We start from the raw sequence: 23,804 nt of genomic DNA, 5'->3' as shown, positions 1-23,804 counted from the left end.
ATTGAGAGCATGCATTTGATTGAGAGCATGTGGGTAAGTGTGTGAGAGAGAGCATGTGTGTAATTGAGAGGAACTGGTCAGAGAGGTGATGTGTGTATATGTGAGAGACAATAAAAGGGGGGGCATGTCGGGGGCGTGACGGGGGGGGGCGTTTCGCGGCCGGCGTGTCATCGGGGGCGTTCTGGGGACGTGGCTTCAGGCGTGGTTCCGGCCTAGGGGCGTTCCGGGAGCGTGGACATGGCCTCCGGACCAGCCCCCGGACCGGAACATGGCGCGCCGGCGCGCGAAAGTTACGCCTACCTTGGGCAAGCATAACTTTTGAAATAAAGGTAGGGGGGGAATTAGTTAGGGCCGGGGAGCGGGTTAGTTAGGGGAAGGAAAGGGAAGATGGGGGGCGCCGGAAAGAAAGTTCCCTTCGAGGCCGCTCCGATTTCGGAGCGGCCTCGGAGGGAATGGAGGCAGGCTGCGCGTCTCGGTGCGCGCAGGCTGCCGATTTTGCACAGCCTTGCGCGTGCCGACCCCGGATTTTAAAAGATACGCGCGGCTATGTGCGTATCTTTTAAAATCCGTTGTACTTTTGTTTGCGCCGGTTGCGCGAACAAAAGTACGCGCGCGCGTACTTTTTAAAAATCTGCCCCAATATGTGAATTAACAACTTGGGGATTAGAACAATACAGGAGTTGGATAAGAAGACAGGAGTAATTTCTTTCAACAACAAGGGAAAATAGATGTCTCCAGTAAACATACCTGGGAACTCTCCAGATTTCACCCAGAGACTCAGGGAATTTGCATCAATTGCCGGGTCTCTGGGGAAACACTATAAAGCTTCAGACCTCTCTGCTTACAGTTCCAGCCACTCCCTTTCAGGAAGCCTGTAGGGAACAGGAGAGGAGAGGGTTAGCTTGGAACACACACACTGCAGGCAGCATGTGAGGATGAATCGGAAAGGAACTGCAACCCACACAGCTCAGCTTACAGCTGTGATTCCAGGGCTTGGGACTCAGCTGAGGGTAGAGTGAGGGTGCACAAGTCAGAGAGCTGTGATTTACAGGGGTGGGAGCAAAGAGCATACTAGTCAGGGAGGGAGGAAGGAGAAGAATGGTTGGGAGGGTCATCTCTGGAGAGTGGGGGGAGTTGTGGTGTTGGCAGAGAGGGTGGATTATCAGGGAGTGGGTGGAACAGAGAAACTGATATGCATTATTCTTCTCCTCCCTCCCTCCCAATCCCACTGCTGAACAACAGCAATCTCAAAGTTTCCCAGGTATACCAGTAAACATTTTCTACATTTTTACAAATCAAACATTATATAATCATAGATATCGCAAAATAAAAGCAGTGTTCTCTGATTTATCCTTTGAAAATAATTGTGATATATTTAAAAAGGGGGAATAAACTTATTATATGATATAAACAGATTATGGATTGTAAAATGAATCCATAGATTTTGACAATATTACCTCATTGGAATAAAAAATTGAATTTGGAATTAACAGAGGAGGATACATTTGACATAATCAAACAGATGTTTACTCTGTGTTGACAGGTGATGCAAGAAATGAGTTTAAAGTACTCCATAGAGCCTACCTTGATCGCCATAGAGGTTTCAAGATGAGATGGCTAGCTTCACCATTATGTCTGAAATATGACTACTCTCCGCAATCTTTTGGAATGTGAAATTGTTTATATTTGGCAACAGATAATAAATACTATGGAATCGATGGGGAATTGCAAGATTCAGTTTGGTAAGATTATGTTGATACTTGGGAGAGGGAGGGAGGTAAAGGGAAGGGTAAAAGTGCACTGAGAGGAAAGCAAACAGGAGATGCACAATGTTAAGATTTTATTGGCAGGAAGGAAGGCTATTATGATTTATTGGATTGATAAGAATGTACCTGTCTTGACCCTTTGGATTTCTTTAATGTTGAAGATGATGGCACTAAATTGCAGCCTGGATTTCAAGAATCAGTTTTTGCCAGTGTTTACAGATAGAATTTTCAAGCTGGAGCCTTCATAAAAGTAAAGTACCAACACCACATCCTTAGTCAATTTTATTCTTATTTTACATTTTATCACATGAAAACAGAATTAGTTTGACCTATTAATCATTAAACTGCAGGAACTGGAACAGTGCAGTAGCTTTTATTTTTGCTGTTTTGATGTAGTGTTTTATTTGTATTTTTTTATTTATTTTTGGTAAATATGTTTGGTTTGCCTCAGCTCCAGCAGTTGCCTCCATTACCTTTCTTTTGGTTTTAGTTCCCTTTCCCATCAGTCTCATTTCCCCCTCCTCAGAAACTTGTCTCTGTGAAAGAGGGGCCAGTTAAGCAGCATGGCTGTACCCTGCCCTTCAGGAGAAGAAGCTTTAGAGCTAAGCAGGCATTGCATTGCAACCCTTGCCCGCCCCCCATTCCCCACCCAAACACACACATGCACACAAACACATACATGCACACAAACACACACATACGCACACAAACACACACATACGCACACAAACACACACATGTACACACACATGCACACAAACACACACATACACACACACATAAACACACACATACACACAAACACACACATACACACAAACACACACATACACACACATACACACACACACACACACACACACATAGTCCCTCAAAGTATGCAGGGGCCTGCTTTGGATGAAGTGTTTTCACATGCAGCTTGAGCAAGTTATGTTCATTTTCCTTGGTTATTTTTTCCCTTTCTTTTAGTCACATCACATGTTTACAAAAGAAAAAAAAGCAGAGCATGCTGTCATGAAGATGGAATTCTTCCCCTTGCAGAATGAGTTCTGCATTTCTAGAAAAACATTTTTATTTTAATTGAAGATCCTGTCAAATGAAAGAATTTCCCCCTTTTAACTCCGTTATACCTAAGGTAGGAAAAGGATTTTTGTGAGGTTGTTCTTTCAGTTGTGAGTATGGATAATCTGGTGACTCTTGAATACATTTCCTCTGGTTCTGTTATTTACCACTGCTTGCTCTGTTTCCTCGTGTTGGCATGATTGCGTCATTGTTTTTCTCCAATGCTCTTATCAGCACTTTTTGTGAAATACTGCTGTTTATGATTTGATTATGCTGGTGGAAATGCGAAATGTAAATGTTGGCAGCCTTAATCTAACACACACTCTATCTAATGTAAATATGACATGGAACAAATGTTTCCGTCATAAGCATTTGTGTCTACATTTTATGCTTTTCCTTAAATTTACTGATAGCGTATGTTGACCTGTGAGAATGGGATTGACTGAGCCCTTTTGTTCTCCCTTGCTAATTTATTTATTTGCCTTCCCCCCTGTTTTTTCTTTTCTGCCCCGACCTCTCCTGGATGACTGGCCAAGGGCTGGCACTGTGTATGCCTTAACAGATGAGAGATTTGCACAGCACAGTAGCTAATCCCATGGTTTAGATTGGGGAGTGCTGAGGATGAAAGGGGGAGGGGGGGACAGTTTTTCCTACCATGCTTTTCTCTTATTGTTTACAATATTGAAAACTCAAAACCATTTCGTTTAAGAGCATGTTGTACTTTTCTTCAGTGGTTTGGTGAGCCGAGTTCGGCCGAGAGTAACGGTTGACGATTTCAGCTCCCCTGAAGCAGGCACTATACCTGCCAAAATATTGTCAATGTCAGGTTGCTTGGGTTTCTTTTGAGCATTTGGATATTTGAAGAAATGTTCGAGACTATAAGAACAGCATTTAAAAGATAAGTTTTATTGTTGAGTAAGGGGCAGATTTTCAAAGGCTATGCGTGTAACCCGAGAAAATCTGCCCCCTGTGCGTATGTCCTGGGGCTTGCAAAAAGGGGCATTCTTGGGGCAGGGCCGTGGGTGGGATGCTGGCCTGGGGGTGTGCCGGGGGCGGGACCGAGGCCTCCGGCACAGCCGCCGTGCCGAGGGATGGTGCGCCGGCAGCAGGCGTAACTTTCGATATAAAGGTCAGGAGGGGGTTTTAGTTAGGGCTGGGGGGCGGGTTAGAAAGGGGAAGGGGGGGGAGGAACAGGGAAAGCCATCGGGGCTCCCCTAGGGCTCGGCGCGCGCAAGGTGCACATATTATAAAATTGGGCATAGATTTGTTCGCGCCGGGTTGCGCGAACAAATTACGCCCTTGCGCTGTTTTTAAAATCTGGCCCTAAATGTACACAGTGGATAATGTGCTTGAGTAAGGTTACATTTAAAAAAACATTTTTGTAATAAAGTTTGTGTCAATATTTTTGCATTTAAGAACATAATAGGCGATAAATTGTATTATTAGGAAAAGTAAATGAGGTTAACTTTATGCTCAAATGATGCTGGTTGAAGCCGATTGCGGGCAAGAGCCTGTGGATTATGTTTTAATCTGATACTTTTCCTTTTTAATTTAGTTGGGTTGGTCCTTTATTTGGCTTTTTTGTTTTTCATAATAAATATTTGACAGGAAATGTACATTGAGTAGCACAAAGGGGATTCCAGGAATAGGGAAGCTCTCAATTTTTATTGCTTTTACTTTTTATCTTTTGTACTTAATTAATAGTTTTAGATTTTAGACATATTTAGAGTGGATATATATTTATAATATTATTGTAATTTTCTTTTTCTGTTTTTCTGTTTATTCCGAATACTGTGATTAATTGTAAACCGCTGAGATGGATTCGTCCGTGTAACGGTATATAATTGTTGGTATATTCCCTGAGGAAGCCTGATTCAGGTGAAACAGGATCCTTATTTGTTGGAAATTGAATGAATGGTGTGAATGTATGTGTGTGTATGAAAAATGGGGAATGTTTTTTAAAATGTATTGCCTATATATGTAAAATAATTTTTGTATTAATAAAACAAAGTATTTTGCACATAGTGAATTGTTTCCTCATGTGATGGTTGTAAACAAGTATTAACCCATATAAAAAGTTTGAAACTTACCCTCTTTGAGAACTGATCCCCTTTTAACCTACTTTTCTTTAATACTTTATTATTTTCTTTTATGATCTCAAACACATATAGAAAATGATAGTTATTAAATAATTTAGATTTTAGACAAAGCAAAACAGTAGCCTGCTTTTCAATGGGAAGAAGGCTAATGAGATCTCTGTCTGTCAGTGTGTCCCCCTAAATAACTTGTGTGCTTAATGTCATATCCTCACCTGGTTGTTGTCTCATCTTCCCTCCTCCTTGATCCCTGATACTCATCTTTACCTTCTTCACTCCTGGACCATGGTTGTCCTCTGTCCCTCTCTTTCTTCCTCTGTCTACATGGTTCCTGGAGGTCCTCTCCTTCTCTTCCCTGATAGGCTACTATCCACTCTCACTCCCCTTAACCAGGTCAATCATGGATCCTGTCTCCCTCTTTATCCTCCATTCCTATCTCATTCCTTCTCTCCTGTCATACTGTCAACCCCTGTCCCATTTCATCCTTTCTTCCTTTGAACCATTCTACCCACCTTTCTGGTGTGACTCTCCTCTCCTCTTTCTCTGTCTTTCAGTCCACTTGGAGAGCATGTGGCAGTAGTGGGAAATGGTTTCTTACTACTGTGATAACCCAGTTTTCTAATGCTTTCCTCACTGTGCAGCAAAGGTTGCTAAAGATTCTGACAGCTGAAATTGGCCCCTTTCTTCCCCCCATCCTCACGAAGTGCAGCAGTGAGGTTAATAATTCTCAAGGGCTAAAATTGGTATCTCTCTTCCCTACCTCCTCTAAACATGTGACAGTGCAGTTTGAGGCTTCTAATAGGTGTGGTTGTCTCCTCTCTGTCCCTCCTCCTCTTGGCCTGCAGCAATGTGGGGTGACATTTTTGGGGCCATAATAGGCCCTTCTCACTATCCTGTCCTGTGGCAGCAGCTCAACTAATCGCAGGAACAAGCAGTCTGCTCCTTTTCTCCAAGGACAAGCAGGATGGAGGTCCTCACACATAGGTGATATCATCAGATGGAGCCCAATGCGGAATATTTATGTAAAAGTTTCTAGAAGCTATGATTAAGCACATTAAGCATGATCAGCATGCCCTACACCACGCTTCCTAAGAACATAAGAATATGCCATACTGGGTCAGACCAAGGGTCCATCAAGCCCAGCATCCTGTTTCCAACAGTGGCCAATCCAGGCCATAAGAACCTGGCAAGTACCCAAAAACTAAGTCTATCCCATGCTACTGATGCTAGTAATAGCAGTGGCTATTTTCTAAGTCAACTTGATTAATAGCAGTTAATGGACTTCTCCAAGAACTTATCCAAACCTTTTTTAAACCCAGCTACACTAACTGCACTAACCACATCCCCTGGCAACAAATTCCAGAGTTTAATTGTGCATTGAGTGAAAAAGAACTTTCTTCTTATGTTCTTATGAGACCTCCATCGGCAGGTAAAGCCAAACCAAATAGTCCTGGGATTGCGGATTCCACCAAGACAGTAGGGAGCTCTGAAGAGGACGCATGTGCACCCTCATCCATGTTACAACTTCCAGGGTCGCCGCCATTAAGTCAAGAACCTGCAAGTAAGATCACATGGTCGGATGCTTCATATTTAAAGGGCCAGTGGCGGGAAAAGCCCGCGGCCCCAACAGATGGCATTGAGCTAGCAACTTATGAATTCAGGCTTCGGCAAGAACGCCGTGCCCTGCTTCATATCGAACCTAACTCCCAGGTATTCTAGCGACTGAGTAGGCTGAAGACTGCTCCTAGCTAGGTTCACCACCCACCGAGCTCCCGCAACAGAGAAATCACCTTGCATGTCACCTGGCGGCTCTCTTAGCGACTTGGTGTGAATCAGCCAGTCGTCCAAATACGGATGTACCAGGATTCCATCCCTTCTCAACTCTGCCGCAACTGCCACCATTATTTTGGAAAAAGTTCTGAGAGCGGTGACTAGAACAAAGGGCAGTGCCAAGAACTGAAAGTGGCATCCCAGAATGGTGAACCACAGGAGGCGTTGATGTTCAAGTTGGATGGGAATGAAGATCCAGAAATTCCCCCGACTGCACGCCCATGATCACCGAGTGCAAGGTTTCCATTCAAAAATGCTTCGCTCGCAGAGGACGGTTGGTGCCTTTGAGGTCCAGAATGGGATGAAAAGTGCCCTCCTTCTTTGGCACAATGAAATAAATGGAATATCGCCCCATATTTTCTTGAGATGTGCGCACAGGCACTACAGCCTTCAGACTGCGGAGCCTTGCCAGCGTATCCTCCACTTCCCCCGCTTCTTCTGCAGGCAGTGGCAGGGAGACTCCATGAACACGTCCCGAAGAACATTGCGAAACTCCATCGCATATCCTTCTTGTATCACCTCCAGGTCTCATTGATCTGATGTGATTTCGACTCACCTCCGATAAAAGAGAAACAGGCATCCCCCTATCTCCTGCTCCCGGGGGAGGGTCGGCAAAACTTCATTGGGAGGTTTGGAGGTTCCACCACCTGAGCCTGCGTCTCTTCTGGATTGTCATGGATGAAAGGACTGAAACCTACTGAAAGGTCAAGTCCTCTGAAAAGATGCTCCTCTGTAAGGCCGAAAATACTTGGATCCCCTAGCATGACTTCTCATGTTAGGGAAGCGCTGCACCTACTTCTTGTCTTCTGGCAAATGATGAACTGGAGATACAATAAAGGACCTGCTGGAGATACAAGAAGAAAAGGGGGGTAGAATTATAAACCTAGTGTTGGCAAAAATAGATTATTTTTTATCTTGCGAAAAGCATTTGTTATGCTCCTGCTCGCGGACCCTATCCCGCGGACAGGCTCTCACTTACCCAATGCCGGCCCGATTCTGCAGGATCTTCTCTTGCAGCCTTGGCTGCCCCAGGCCACGCTGCCACCGTCCCTCCTCTTCCGTGGCCCTGAGCCACTGCTGGGACTCCGCTCCATGCGGCTGGTGCCCGCCGTCGTCTCCTTTCATCTTTGCAGCTCTGAGCCGCTGCCGCTGACTCCTCTGGCGGGGGAAGCCGCCGCTGGGACTTCCTCTAGTGGCTGGAAGCCACCGCTGGCGCCGCCTCCATCTGAGTGGCCTGTGTGCTTCCGTCGGGATCTCCTTGCGGGATGGAGCTGCCGCACTCGTGCTCCTTTGCAGCGCTGTTGTGGCCGCCGACTTCCTCCATCCTCCTGGCTTTCTCTAGGCGCGGGCGCACGCCTCTGCTTCATATTTAAAGGGCCAGTGGCGGGAAAAGCCCGCGGCCCCATCGGATGTCAGCTCCAGTCCATTTCCTGCTTCAGCCCTATAAAAGGGCTCAGTTCCTGTTCCTCGAGGCCTTCGAACTGGATTCCATGATCGTCCATGTCTCCTCTTCTCCGGTCAAGGTCTTCCGTGGTCTGCTCCTGTCTTGATGGCTTCGTGTTCCATGTTCTTCTCGATCCTGATGTGTCCGTTAGTTCCTAGCTCTGGGTTCAAACCAGTCTTGCCGCCGGACCTCAACTCCAGATGACCATCCCAGGAGTAAATCCTTATTGATCCGGTGTCTATTTCCAGTCATTGGAGTCCTCTTCCGGCTGGACCCTTCTTTGAGTGCTGCCCGGATTCCTCCTTCGTTGCATGTTCCAAGTTCTGATGTTCTTCATCCGGAACTCCTGATGTCCAGAAGTCCAGATGTTCCTCATCCAAGTCTTGATGTTCCAAGTCCGATTGTTCCTAGTCCAGCAGTATCTGATGTTCCATGTCCTGATGTTCTATGTTCCAGTCCGGATCCTCATGATTCCGAGTTCCAAGTTCCGAGTCTTGAATCCTGACATCCTGTGTTCCAGTCCTGTTCCTGATGTGTCTGCTAGTTCCTAGCTCTGGTTTCAAGCCTAGACTCGCCTGCCGGACCTCGCCTCCAGTTGACCTCCCTGGGAGTAAATCCATATAGATCCGATGTTTGTTTCTGGTCATTGGAACCCTCTTCCTGCTGGACCCTTCTCTGAGCATTTCCCGAATTCCTCCTTCGTCCTGAGCCTCAGTCCTGCGCATGTCCCGCTCTTCACGTGGTCCGCAGCCAGCCTTTCAGGTTGTGTAGGGCGCACAGTGGGACAGAGTGGTCCGTGGCCAGCCCACGGTGGGCTGTGTAGGGCGCCCTGAGGGGCAGTGCCTTTCAAGTATCCTCATCTTTTCCAAGTATCCTTGTCTTGTCCAAGTATCTTCGTCTTCTCCAAGTGTCCTTGTCTTGTCCAAGGTCCAAGTTCCAAGTGTCCTCGTCTTGTCCAAGTTCCAAGTATCCATATCTCGTCTAGTTCCTGTCCTCATCCTCTTGTCTGGCCTCAAGCACTCGTTGTTCCCAAGCGGCGGGTCCGGTAGGGCTATCGAGTGGCTGGAGGGCTACTCTTGAGACCAACATTGCGTTGCTGGGTCTCATTGGTGTGTGTAGGTCCAGCGGAGGGCTGAGCCAGCCTTGTTCCTGCTCCGCCCGTGCTCGTACCTGCTTACCTCTCGCAGTATGTCTTGGGGCTCCTCCCTGAGTCGCGCCGTGATCCAAGGGCTCACAACTCCCCTAGAGATAGGACCGCGCCTCCGCGCTCCTAACAGGTTCAACGGCCATGAGCTCAGTGAGTGTGTGCCTGCGACGGACTCAAGTTTCCTGGATATTTTTTTAATCTTGTTCCTTACCTAGAAAAGTTTTTGCTCCTAGTTTCCTGGACACTTTTGCCTGGTTAAAATTTTGCTGCTTGCTTCATTTTTTGGTGTGTCTGGATTTTCACAACCCGCAGGAGGTGCCTGCGTCCAGATCCTCTTGAAGCCAGTCCAGTCCTGGAACACCTTTCGATCAGCAGGAGGCGCCAGCACTTGTTCCAGAGACTATCTCTGTTCAGTTCCACAGAGATGTGGGGTTCAGCCTGGGTTCCATAAGACCTGCAGGAGGCACCTGCGCCCAGGTTTCCACATCACCTTTACTAACTTCTGCTTCTTCACCATGCATCATCAAGCTTCTGGGAATGTACACTTACTTGAATAAAAATTCTACAGCAACTCCAGGTCCTTGGGTTTGAACGACCTGCAGGAGGCACCTGCACCCTAGGCCTGGCTCCGTCCCGCTGGTTCCAATTCAGTCCATGCTTCACTCAGCTTGGTGCTTGTCATGGGACTAATTACAGCTAAAATCCCAACTCTGCTTTGCACAAGTGGGAATTCCAGCTTCTAATTCCATTCCAGATTTCCTGAAGATATCTTGTTGTGCCTCTTTACCTTAATTTTAACATGGCAAGTTGTTTTGAATCCACAGCTTGCAAACCACCACCCTTCTGGTGTCTTTCGTACAGCTTTTGAGCTGCTAGAATCCAGATTGGGAGATCCTGACTTGTTCATCTGCCCATCTGATGCTGTCTTCGCCGCCAGACAAAGGTCCATCATTGCCACTTTCAGGCTTGTCTGGAAAGCCCGCATGATTCTTCTGTTCAGTTTCCATCAGGAAGGACCCCATGCTCCATCTAAGGACTGCTTTTCAAGGATGATCAAATCTTGCCAGCCTTTAGCTGTTTCCATCCTTATAGGCTGTCTTTGCAAAGACCTCTGCTACCATCTGCTCTCTCTATCTGCCTATGATGGAAATGAGCGTCCAATAGACTCTGCTGGAATGCCGTACTGTCTCCAAGCCTTGCCTTCTGGAGCTTGCCACTTATCAAGACATTCTGGAGATCCCTTTCTAGGAAACAGCTTTCTGTGTAAATTTGAGCATGTACATCTATCACATGGGAGCCTGCATTAGCATCGGATTATACCTGAGATGCAACTTCCTTTTGACCTTATTAAAAGGGCTGCTCTCATCCATCTGGTTTTACAAGAGTTTGGATCATTAACTTTGTGCATCTCTCCATTTTATCTGTGTTATGGTTATTGGTGTTTTGGGAGGATCCTTGGACACTGTGGCAGCTGACCATGCCCACGGGGGCAGTCCCATGAGGGACCACGGTGTCAGGCTAGACGCTGGAACACAAACACAGATTGAATCTTTATTTAAACAGTTTTGGAAACCACCAGAGGTGGCAGTAGTGAGTAGTAGATGTTGAGCCCAGCTGGGCAAGTATCCCACAGGACGCTGGAACAGCAGATCCTCTGCTTGGCTGTGCTGTAGTGGAGAGAGACTGAGAGTTATGAGTACACAGTGAGATATATACAGAGTCCCAGGTAGAATAGGTGAAGCTCTGAGACAGGGAGAGCAGGCCCTCAAGGAGCGAGTACCTGATCCCTTAGAGCAGGGAGACTCAGTGGTATTGTACTCACACAGCGGTTCCACTAGACAAAAGGTCTGGCACTGGAACAGAGGGCAGTCCTTCAAGGAGCGAGTACCTGGTTCCAGGGAAGCAGTACTGTGGAATAGATGGTAGTTGTACTCACAGATGGATACTGTTAGTGAAGTCTTCCAAGTAGAGAAGATTGTAGATGCAGGCAGCGACTCAGGGAACATAGGCCCTGAAAGAAGCAGAAGAGGCCCCCGAGGAGCGGATACCCCATTAGCAGTAAGAGTTCCAGAGAACTCAGCGGAGGGCTGAGCCAGCCTTGTTCTTGCTCCGCCTGTTGTGTCGGTGGTGGAACCTTGGGCCGAAGTGGGGTTGGCGCAACACGTAGGTTGCCTCTATCTTCAGCCCTCTCCACCGTCGGCAGGTGGAGTGGGCTGAAGATAGAGGCCACTGGAGCTTCAACTATACCAGTCCTCGTTCCCCGTGGTTTGAGCCTTTGGGTGCTGGGGCCGACAGATCTTAGGTGGGCCTCAAGGTTGGTTCATGAAGTAAGGCAGTTCAGCCCAGAGACAGCAGTCGATAGGTGGCGTAGTCCTACCCTGGACAGGGTTCGGTACAGAAACTCAGGCACCAGTGGAACAGAAGGTAACTGGAGGCGCCTAAGCAAAGAAAGGCCGAAGCCTTGTAAGTCCACGTCCAGGAGATAGGCTAGAGGACGCGTCACTGACAGGCTGGAATCAGAGCTGGCGGCAAGCAAAGGTCGTGGCAAGCAATGTAGAACTCTGGACACGGAGTAATCTGTAGCGTAGTCTATCAAGGCAATGGTCAGAACATGGAGAAGGCAGGCGTGGTCAAACATCGCAAAGGTCCGGGGTTGGAGACAGGCTGAAGCGTAGTCAAACGTAGCAAAGGTCCGGGGTTGGAGATAAGCCAAGGAGTCGTCAAACAAAGCCGAGTCGAAATCCAGAAAGTCAGTCAAACACATAGACAGGGCAGGAACGAGGAAGACAGGAACCAGGAACCACAGGAGACAGGAACATGACGTAGAGATGATTCTCTATCAGCAACGAGTATGAGGAGTATGAGGAGACATGTTGCAAAGGCAACTCTATGGAGCGAGACCTGAGCTTGTATACGCTGAAGAGTCTGACGTCAGCATCCGGGGCCGCGGCCAGGTTCCTGCCGCAGACCCTTTAAAAGAATCAGCGATGTGTGCGTGTGCGCCTAGGGAGGGGTGCGGTGTTGATGGCAGCGTCTCTCCGCGGGCCAAGCAGAGAGGCCCGATGAGCAGGGACATCTTGGCTGGCAACACTGGGAACCATGGCAGAGCTGGAGGTACCGGAATCGACCCGAAGTCAGAGCTGGTGGCCCACCGACGCCAGTGAAGAGGAACCAGGAGCTGGAGTCCGTACAAGAAGATGGAGAGGGCTGTGCTGCGGGTCTGCTGCGGGCGGTACGCGTAACACCGCCCATGCTCGTACCTGCTTACCTCTCACGGTGTGTCTTGGGGCTCCTCCCTGAGCCGCACCATGATCCAAGGGCTCACAACTCCCCTAGAGATAGGATCACGCCTCCACGCTCCTAACAGCATTATTTGCTGCAGGTGAAAAAACTGTACTTCAGATGTGAAATGGAAGGGGCATGTCCCACATTATTTGTTACCTCATTCATATATCTGAAAGCTATTCAACAAATCCTGTGATCAATTCATTAGGCAATGCACCTTTTGAAAATCTACTGTTAGGGGTCACATCTAACATGCTATAGAGCAGTGGTTCTCAACCTGGGGTCCATGGACCTCAGGGGTCTGTGAAACCATCCCAGGGGGCCCTCAAGAATGAATTCACAAAAGTTTATCGAGGGAGAAAACAGAGTTGCTTACCTGTAACAGGTGTTCTCCAAAGACAGTAGGATGTTAGTCCTCACACATGGGTGACATCATCAAATGGAGCCCAATGCGAAAAACGTATGTTAAAGTTTCTAGAAACTTTGACTAGGCACACTGAGCATGGTCAGCATGCCCTATACCTCGCGTCCACACGGGGTCCCTCTTCAGTCTCGTAACATAGAATTATGATGAAAATTAAAATTGGAGAAAACCAACTCCATGGAGTGGCGGGCTGGTTTTGTGTGGACTAACATCCTGCTCTCCTTGGAGAATACCTGTTACAGCTAAGCAACTTTGCTTTCTCCAAGGACAAGCAGGATGGAAGTCTTCACACATGGGTGAATCCCTAGCTACATGCTGCACCCCAACACAAAAGGGGACCAACAGACACCAACCAGGTACCAGCGGACACAACACCACCAGTGCTGTTGGTAACAGAGGGGGAGAAAACCTAAACCCAAACAATGGGCCCTAGATTGGGAGAGCTGAGTTCTACACCTCAAACAAGTTCCTGAGGACAGGCTGGCCAAACCTACTGTTCCATTGGCCATCCCTATCCAGACAGTAATGGGATATGAATGTGTGAAGAGAACTCCACTTCAGTCTTGCAGGTCTCCTCCATGAGAATTGCTCACAAGTGGCACAGCAGCGCTGCCATGGCTCTGACAAAATGAGTCTTGACATGACCCTCAAGATGCAGTCACGCCTGGGCATAACAGAAGGAGATGCCCAGGCGTGACTGGATAGATAGTGTCTGTTTGGCAAAGGCAACGCCCAACCTATTCTTGTAAAAAAAAACCCCAAAATACTGGGTGGACTGTCTATGGGCTTCTGTCTGCTACAGATAGAAGGATAAGGCAGGCTTGCAGTCCAAACTGTGCAGCGCTCGTTCGTCTTGGTGCGAATAGGGCCTGAGAAAGAATATTGGCAGGATGATTGACTGTTTAAGATGGAAATCCATCAATACCTTAGGCAGGAACTTAGGGTGCATACACAAGACCATCCTGTCATGAAAGAATTTTGTATAAGGTGGATAAGTCACTAAGGCCTGGAGCTCATTGACCCTGTGCGCTGAAGTGACCGTCACCAAAAATATGACCTTCCAGATCAGGTCACAGGTGCGCAGTGGCTCAAAAGAGCTTTCATCAGCTGAGCTAAAACCACATTCAGGTCCCAAGACACAGCAAGAAGCCTTATGGGAGGTTTCAGCTGAAGCAGACCCTACATAAAATGTACAACTATAGATTGTGCAGACATGGGAATACCATCTACATCCTAGTGGTAAGCGCCAATCACACTAAGATGGACCTTAATGGAGGTGGTCTTTAATCCAGGCTCCAATAGGTGTAGCAGGAAATCAAGCAGTTTTTGTGTGGGGTAGGAGAACGGATCTAGGGCCTTCTGCTCACACCACACAGAAAATCTCCTCCACTTCAGTCCATAGGACTTTGTAGTGGAAGGCTTTCTAGAAGCCACCAGGACCCGAGAAACATCTTCTGAAAGATTGAGTGGCTGCAAAATTAACCTCTCAATATCTAGGCTTTGAGTGACAGGGCCTGGAGGTTAGGATGCCGCAGCCTGCCGTGATCCTGCGAGATGAGATCTGGGGAAGTCCCCAGACTGATTGGTCTCTGGATGGACAACTCCTGTAGGAGTAGAAACCAGACTTGTCTCAGCCAATAAGAGGCTATGAGAAGCATAATCCATCTGTCCTTGCGAAGCTTCAAGAGAATCTTCACCACTAAGGGAATCGGAGAATATGCATACAGAACACTCATGCCCCAATGGCAGGCGAGGGCATCTGAGGCTGGTTTGCCATTTGTTCTGTGCAAGGAGCAGAACTGAGGCACCTTCTTGTTGCAGAGGGACGTGAACAGATCTAGGCCCGGGTTCCGCCAGAGGCGGAATATCCGATTTGCTACCTTCTGTTCCAGGGACCACTCGTGGGGTCTGAAGGTTTGACTCAGCCTCTCCGTTACCACGTTCTCCATCCTGGCCAGGTACATGGCCCTGAGCACCATTTCATGGGACAGGGCCCATGACCAGATCTGGACCGCTTCCTGACACAGGAGGTATGATCCCAAGCTTCCCTGATTGTTGACATACTGGATTGCTACTTGGTTGTCGGTCTGGATCAGGACAACCTTGTTGGACAGCCAAGCTCTGAAAGCCCATAGCCCGTCCCTGATCGCCTGGAGCTCCAGGAAGTTGATTTGACATGAACATTCCTGAGTGGACCATAAGCCTTTGGTGCCAAGCCCATCCACATGAGCTCCCCACTCCAGGGTAGATGCATCTGTGATTAACACAATTTGAGTGGGAAGACTCCAAAAGGAGATTCCTTGTTTCAGATTGGAGAGTATCCGCCACCAGAACAAGGAGTCCTGGAAGGACAGGGTGACTTGGATGCGATCTTGGAGGTTCCCACTGAGACCTCAGGGTCCATTGGGATTTGTGCATGTGTAATTGTGCCAAGGGAGTAAAATGGACGGTCGCAGCCATGTGGCCCAACAACCTCAACATGTGCCAAGCCAATACCTGCTGGCTCTGTTGAACTTCTGCCGCAATGGCCGCTACTGAGACAACCCTCTGGCATGTCAGAAAGGCCTTGGCCTGAATTGTGTCTAGTGGGGCTCTGATAAAGTCCAATTGAGGTGCCAAACTGAGATGGGACTTTGGGCAGTTGAGAACAAACCCTAGTGACTTCAGCACCTGAATGGTCAAGTGCATGGATGTGGCTGCCCCTGCCTGAGATTTGCTCTTGACCAGCCAATCGTTCAGATATGGAAAAACATACACTCCACATTTGTGGAGGTGCACCGCCACCACATCCAAGCATTTTGTGAATACTTGAAAGTCAACACCCAATACTGGAAGTACTGTTTTCCCACCATGAATCTGAGATACTTCCTGTGACTTGGGAAAATCTCGATATGGGTGTATGCGTCCTTTAGGTTGAGGGAGCGTAGCCAGTCCACTTTTTGCAAAAGGGAGATCAAGGTCCCCAGGGAAACCATCTTGAAACTTTCTTTTTTAGAAATTTGTCCAAGGCCCTCAGGTCTAGGATGGGACGAAGTCCTCCTGTTCTCTTTGGAATCAGGAAGTACCTGGAGTAAAATGCTTGCCCTCTCTGCCTTGGTGGAATGGGCTCAACCACTCTGGCTGTTAAGAGAGAGGAGAGCTCCACTAGTAGTATTTCCTGATGCAATACTGGACCCTAATACGGGCATGGAGGGCAATTTAGTGGGACACCTAATAGATTTAATTCTTCCCCTGATGGACAATGGACAGAACCTACTGTTCCAAGGTTACACTGGGCTAGTTGTTTGCGAAGAACCGCAGCTTGCCTCAGAATAGATGATCCATCACCCCGGGTCCGGGCGACTGGCTGATACTCTGTGCGGCCCAGCCAAAACCCCATCCCCGGGTTTGACTGAGGAGTTGGCTAGGGCTTGGGAGCTCTCTGCTGCCTGGGACAGCTGCAAGAGCTCTGATAATGAGGACAGGATCTAGGAGGTGGAGGATTGTATTTTCTTTGGCAAAAGAAGGACTTTCTTGGCCCCTGCCTCGATGGCCTCCTAGAAGAAAAGGACAGGTTCGGAGCATTGGCGGAGAGTTGTTGAAGGGTCTCAAGATGGTCTGAAGTTGGGCCACAGCATCCCTCACTCTATCTCCAAAGAGATTCTCCCCTATACACGACACATCAGCGAGTCATTACTGTACCTCTGGTCAGAGATCCGAGGCCCTCAGCCATGTCATTCTGTGGGCACTGATTCCCGCTGCAGAGACTCTCAATGCCATCTCAAAAACATTGTAGGCCGCACGGACCTCGTGTTTTTCACACTTCAAACCCTTGCACACCAGTGACATGAGAATGTCTTGTTGCTATTGAGGCAGACGCTCAGCCACCTCCTACACTTGTGTCCAAATGTCCCGCGAATATTGGCTCATGTAGAGCTGGCAGGCAGCGATGCGGGCAAAAAGCATGGCACCTTGGAACACCTTCCTCACAAGTGTTTATCGCTCTGTTGTCCTTCCCAGGAGGCGCCAAGAAGTGGGTCTGTGAGCACTTGGCCCTCCTGAGGGCGGATTCAACCACCACTGACTGGTGGGGCAGCTGACACTTATCGAATCTGACAGCCTTCTGGACGAGGTAAACCCTGTTTGCCTTCTTATTGACAGGAGACACTGTGAGAAGATGTTCCCAAATCCTCAGCAGCAACTCCAGAAGGATTTTGTGTACGAGGACTTCCACGAACTTCTTAGGAGCCTCCACAGATTGAAGGATCTCAAGCATCTTGAGCCTGGCATTGTTCTCCGTCAACAGCTGGAACGGGATGGCCTCTGCCATCAAACTAACAAAACCTGCAAAGGTTAAGTCCTCAGGCAGAGACTTCCTTTGCTCCTCTGGAGGAGAAGGGTCTGACGGGAGACCATCCGAATCCTCAGAGGAAACTTCATCTGATCATTCCTCCAGGGACCCTCATCCTCTCTGTATGTCACAGGGGATGGGGTGCTAGGTGCTCGGCTAATGACCAGAGGTGCAGGAACCAATGGAACTTGACGAGGGACAACAGGCATCAGCGATTCTGCCGGCCTTTGTGAAACTTACTCCTCAGAAGAACCAGTGACGACCATCGTATCGGTCAGAGGAGGCCCAGGAACTGATGCCAGCTGGGTCGGTAAGGCCCTGATAAGCACATTGAGCTTCTCCAGAAGTGGTACAAGAATAGGTGGTACCGGCTTCAGTTAATTTGGTGCTACAGGACCATGGCCCTGCAGTGCCTGCTCCACTGCCAACTCCACTGCCACGCGCCAACACCAACTGGGAGGAAGGAGGGGTGGGTAGATCTTCCTTGAACCCTCGAGGGGGATCGGCAACTGGCACCAGGACTGGTGGAGATCATCACATATCCCGGGCATCAATGAAGGACTGGCGCATCTCACAATGGGGTTGCTTTGGGGGCATCGCAGCATAAGCTGGTGCATCCCCATGCCCAGCACCGTGCATCGGCAGGGACGGGTGCCGATGCTTCTTGGTCTTCCCATGATGCTCAGCCCAGTCTTTCCCCGGTGCCAAGGTTGAAGACGATGAACCTGGTGTACTCAATGCGGAGGTCTCTGGTGCCCCTATCCATCAGCGACTTTGACAGAACCAACGGTCCTGCCGGTGTCGATGGCGAGGTGTCCATCAGTGCAGCTCTGAGGTCCTTAGATGCCGACGCTGCCATTGATGGGTCAGACTTCTTCGACCTGAAGACATGCTCCATCTTGTCAGGCCAAAGTCGATGTCCCTTTGGGGTCATCTGGGTGCATAAACGGAAACCGTGGATGTTATGCGATGCCCCCAGGCAGAAGATGCAGACTTCATGTGGATCGGTGATCGACATGGTCCATGTGCACTGGGGGCATCGGCGAAAACCAGACATGGCCATGATGGACTGAAACAAAAGGGCTGAAGGACGGAGCAGTGGCAGTGGACGTTGATGGCTAGCAGGCACAGAGGCACCGCCACCACTGGGGAATTGACCACAAAAGTAAACTTACCCAAAGACTTCAAAAACCCTGACTGGGGACACTACGGGAAGGCACCTAGAGGGACCTGGTAACAGAACAGAGAGAAAAAAATCACGAAAACAAGAAAAAGAAGTTGTACCTAGGCCAAAAAGCCAAAATTTTTAAGAACTCAATCAACCGTGAGGTTCACAACTCCGTCAAAAAAAAGAGTCTGAAGAGTCTCCTCTAAACTGCAGTGGTGGCTGCAGGCGAATCATCTATGGAAGGGAGTTTCCCTATCTCTACCGGACCGGCTAGTTCTGATGATGGATGTGAGTCTCCTGGGATGGGGGAGCTCACTGTAAGGAACTGAGAGCGCAAGGGCGCTGGAGTGTGGAAAAATCTCTCTGGAACATCAATCAGCTGGAAGCTAGGGTGCTGTGGCTGATGTGGTTACAGTTCGGCGACAGGCTGCAGAATCGATTGATCCAAGTAATATCAGACAATGCAACAACTGTGGCCTACATCAATCAGCAGGGAGGTACCAAGAGCCAATAAGTGTTGCAGGAAATAGATCAACTTATGGAATGGGCAGAGGTGCATCTGCAGATGATCTCAGCCTTGCATATTGGAGGCAAGGACAACGTAAGAGCAGGTTTTCTCAGCAAGGAGAGTCTGTGCGACCTCCGATGTTTTTGAAACAACATCTCTGTAGCAGAAATCAGTGCCCGCAGTCTGGAATGGCTGCAGGCCTCGGATCTCAGACCAAAGGTACAGGAATGACACGCTGATGTGCACTGGAGAGAATCTCTTTGGAGATAGGGTGAAGGATGCTGTGGCCCAACTCCAGGACCATCATGAAACCCTCCAAAACTCTCCGCTGGCATTCTGGACCCATCCTTGTTATCCAGGAGGCCATCAAACCGGGGCCCAGGAAGACTTTCTTTCACCAAAGAAGGTACTATCCTCCACCTCATCAATCCCATCCACACCATCAGAACTCCCACAGCTGTCCCAGGCAGCAGAGAGCTCCCAAGCCCCAGCCAGTTTCTAAGTCAGCTCCGGAGATGGGGTTTTGATTGGGCCATAGGGAGCATAAGCCAGTTGCCTGTACCCAGGAAGATGGACCCTCCAGTCAGGGGCAGACTGTGGTTCTTTGCAAACTGGTGGCCCAGTGTAACCTCGGACTAGTGGGTTTTGTCCGTGTCTGCCAGAGGTATCAATTAAATCTACTGGGTGTCCCACCTAATTGCCGTCTGAGCCCATTATGGGGGCCAGTAGGGCATCAGGAGGTGCTACAAGTGGTGCTCTCCTCCCTCTTAACAGCCAGAGTGGTTGAGCCCATACCACCAGAGCAAAGAGGGCAGGGATTCTACTCCAGGTAATTCCTGATTCCAAAGGGAATAGGATGACTCCTTCCCATCCTAGATCTGAGGGCCTTGAACAAGTTTCTAAAAAAAGAAAAGTTCAAAATTGTTTCCCTGGGCACCTTGATCCTTCTTTAGCAAAAAGGGGACTGGCTATGCTCCCTTGACCTAAATGACACATACACCCACCCCACGGGCTTTCACAAAATGCCTGGCCGTGGTTGCGGCACACCTCTGCAGAATGGGAGGGCATATTTTCCTGTATCTAGATGATTGGCTGGTGAAGAGCACATCTCAGTCAAGGGCCACCCGGTCCATGCACTTGACCATTCAGGTGTTGGAGTCACTAGGTTTCATTCTCAACTACCCAAAATTCCATCTCAGTCTGTCACCTAGTCTGTGAGGACTAACATCCTGCTGTTCTCAGAGAACACCTGCTTTCTTTCACAATAGGGTGGTGCTCTTTACCTATCCTAAGTTTCTACCTAAATTTATTTCTATGTTTCAGTTCCAGTAAGTTGCTGGACCTGAGGCAGCATGGATTTATCAGAGGAAGGTTCTGTCAGACGAATCTGATTGATTTTTTTGATTGGGTAACAGGAGAATTGGATCGAGGAAGAGCACTCTGTTATGGTCCCGGGCCGTGCCCCGGTCCCTCCACCTACCTCGGGGGCGGCCCGGGCCGTTTCAAAGCTTCCCCGGGCCTGCAGGCCCTCCAGCACATCTCTCCTTCCTTGGGAGAGATGCCGACGGCTTGGCGCGGCTGGCCCCGCCCCCTGACGCGCGCGCACGGGGAGGAGCTCCCCTTAAAGGGGCCAGCGCGGGAAAATCCTCTTGACAGCTGTGGATGACGTCAGACGCCTTCAGGGTTAAGTACCCTGCCTTCAGATCCCTCCAGTGCCTTGCAACAAGGTTCCTGGTGTTGGTGTGTCGTTGCTGAGTTCTTGGGTTGTTCTTCGTCCCGCTTCTGCCTTCCCTTCGCTGTTTGATTCTTCTGGACTTCGACCCCTGGACTGGCTTTGGATCGCTCTCTGGCTCTGACCCCTGGACTGGCTTTGGATCGCTCTCTGGCTCCGACCCCTGGACTGGCTTTGGATCGCTCTCTGAATACCGACCCCCTGGACTGGCTGCGGACCGCTCTTGGACTCCGACTCCTGGATCGACTTCTGGATTACCATGACCTGCTGGAGGCGCCAGCCGTCCGGAACCACGACCTGCAGGAGGCGCCTGCATCCGGACCACCCTCACCTTCAGGAAGTCGCCTAAGTCCCAGCGGCCGTGTCCCTACGGGCTCCTCCTGGGGGTACTTCAGCTTCCAGGGTGAATCTCCAAAAGTCCCAGCGGCTGGACTCCTAAGGGCTTCTCCTGGGGGAGTACCGGTCTCCAGGGTGAAGAGTCTTCTATCACCGCCGACTCCCCATGCTTTGTTCCAGTAACTCTGCTACTCCCGGACGGGGAGTTCGAGACCCAAGCCTTGATCGCCTCAGGGGCCGGGGAGAGTTTCATCCTCCAGGAGCTTGTGCAGCAACTCCAGATTGGGGTACAACCCTAAGAACCTCCACTCCGGATATCCTCTATTCAGGGGAGAATTCTTCCAGGTACCATTGCCACACGTACCTCACCCCTCATCTTACGTACAGGCGCCCTGCATCAGGAGGAAATCTCCTTCCTCATCTTAGAGAAGTCTATGCATCCTATCATCTTGGGGTTACCCTGGCTCCGGAAGCATTCTCCAGTCATTGCTTGGGATTTGCTCCAGTTGGCGTCCTGGGATCACGCCTGCTTTAGTACCTGTTTGACGGATTTACCCCGTGCCCCGGTGGCTCTAATGACTACCCCTCTGGCGTTACCTCTTCAGTACCGGGAGTTCCATGATGTTCTTTCCAAGGAGAAAGCTGAAATTCTTCCAGAGCATCGTCCATTCGACTGCGCAATCAACCTCTTGCCTGGTGCCACACCGCCGCGAGGTCGGGTTTATCCATTATCTCTTCCAGAGACTCAAGCCATGTCTACTTACATCCGGGAGAACCTGGAGCGAGGATTCATTCAGCCATCTAAATCCCCGGCAGGGGCAGGCTTCTTCTTCGTAGCCAAGAAAGATGGGTCACTCCGCCCCTGCATCGATTACCGCGGTCTGAACAGCATCACTCGGCGAGATCTTACCCTCTGCCTCTGATTCCGGAGCTCCTGAACAGGTTACAGGGGGCCAAGTTTTTTATTAAATTGGTCATGCGGGGAGCCTATAATCTGGTAAGGATTTGTCCCGGCGATGAATGGAAGACCACCTTCAATACGAGGGACGGCCATTATGAATACCTGGTTATGCCTTTTGGTCTGTGTAATGCCCCGGTGGTCTTCCAAAACCTTATGAATGAGGTTCTTCGAGACATGTTACACTCTTCAGTCATTGTCTACCTTGATGACATCCTTATTTACTCCAAGGACCTAGAGACGCACCGCCAACACGTCCGACAGGTACTGCTTAAGCTTCGAGAGAACAAATTTTACGCTAAGTTAGAGAAATGTGTGTGTGAGCAAGAATCATTACCCTTTTTAGGGTATATTGTGTCATCCACCGGTTTTCTGATGGACCCCGAGAAGGTTGCTGCAATCAAGAACTGGCCACAACCTCAGGGGGTGAAAGCCCTCCAACGATTCCTGGGGTTCGCCAACTTTTACCGGCAATTCATTCCGCACTACTTACAGAAGGTGGCTCCTCTAACTGCGCTCACCAAGAAGGGGGCCGATGCCAAAAATTGGCCGACCACGGCCATACAGGCCTTTCATGACTTGAAAGAAGCATTCCTCCAGGACACCTGCCTGTGCCATCCTGACCCCCGCGTCAGTTCATCGTAGAGGTGGATGCCTCTGATACAGCTGTGGGGGCAGTTCTAAGCCAGCTATCTACCAGAGGCAAGCTTCTGCCCTGCTCTTTCTACTCTCGAAAATTTTCCCCCGCTGAGAGGAACTACGGCATTGGGGATAAAGAGCTACTGGCGATTAAGCTAGCTTTCGATGAGTGGTGTCAGTGGTTAGAGGGAGCACTACATTCGGTTATCGTTTACACCGATCACAAAAATCTCGAGTACTTGTGTCGGGCTCAGCGCCTCAATCCGATGGGCACGATGGGCACTCTTTTTCAGTCGCTTCAATTTTTCCCTTCGATACCGACCAGCAGCGAAGAACATACGAGCGGATGCGCTTTCTCGGACTTCCGAACCCGAAGATGCACCCAACCCGCCCCAATACATCCTGGATCCAGCCAGGGTTTTGTTAGCAGCCGCTGAAGTGGCTCCAGTGGGTAAGACAGTGGTTCCTACACGGTCTCTCAAAAGGGTCTTAGCCTGGGCCCACGATTCGCTGACCGCTGGACACCCGGGGATCACCCGGACTCTGGAACTCCTGACCGAATTCTATTGGTGGCCCTGAGTTAAGGAGGACGTACGACAATATGTCCAGTCGTGTCCTACCTATGCTCAACAAAAGCCTTTCCATGGACGTCCCTGGGGGCTTCTGCAGCTACTGCCTATTCCTACGGAGCCGTGGACCCACCTCTCCACCGACTTTATCATAGACTTGCCTGTTTCCGAAGGGAAGATGGTGATTTGGGTCACGGTCGACCGCTTTTCCAAAATGGCCCACTTCGTGCCCCTCGCTAAGCTACCCTCGGCGCCGGAACTGGCCAACCTCTTCACACAGCATGTATTTCGTCTACATGGTTTACCTTCACACATCTCCTCTGACCGTGGGTTGCAGTTTACAGCCAAATACTGGAGATCCCTGTGCAGGAAATTTGGAGTACGCTTGGACCTTACTACAGCCTTCCACCCACAGGCCAATGGCCAGGTCGAACGGACCAACCGAACACTGAAGGCCTTTCTTCGAGTCTTAGTTGGGGATCCGCAAGATGACTGGGTTTCCCTTATACC

General features: G+C 49.5%; 1 protein-coding gene across 3 annotated transcripts in view; it reads left to right on the top strand.

Moving 5' to 3' along the window:
* Positions 1-23,804, top strand: part of NIM1K (NIM1 serine/threonine protein kinase) — a 175,913-nt gene that overhangs the window by 23,501 nt on the left and 128,608 nt on the right. For all 3 annotated transcript variants that reach the window (XM_029577920.1, XM_029577939.1, XM_029577929.1), the window contains exons 2-3: positions 1,544-1,742; positions 2,736-2,901. The gene's annotated coding sequence lies outside the window, so the exon portion shown is untranslated. The remainder of the gene's footprint in view (positions 1-1,543; positions 1,743-2,735; positions 2,902-23,804) is intronic.

The sequence above is a fragment of the Rhinatrema bivittatum genome, chromosome 1, assembly GCF_901001135.1.
Source record: "Rhinatrema bivittatum chromosome 1, aRhiBiv1.1, whole genome shotgun sequence".
Taxonomy (NCBI): domain Eukaryota; kingdom Metazoa; phylum Chordata; class Amphibia; order Gymnophiona; family Rhinatrematidae; genus Rhinatrema; species Rhinatrema bivittatum.
The sequence above is the reverse complement of the archived record's forward strand: the minus strand, read 5'-3'. Positions and strand labels throughout refer to the sequence as shown.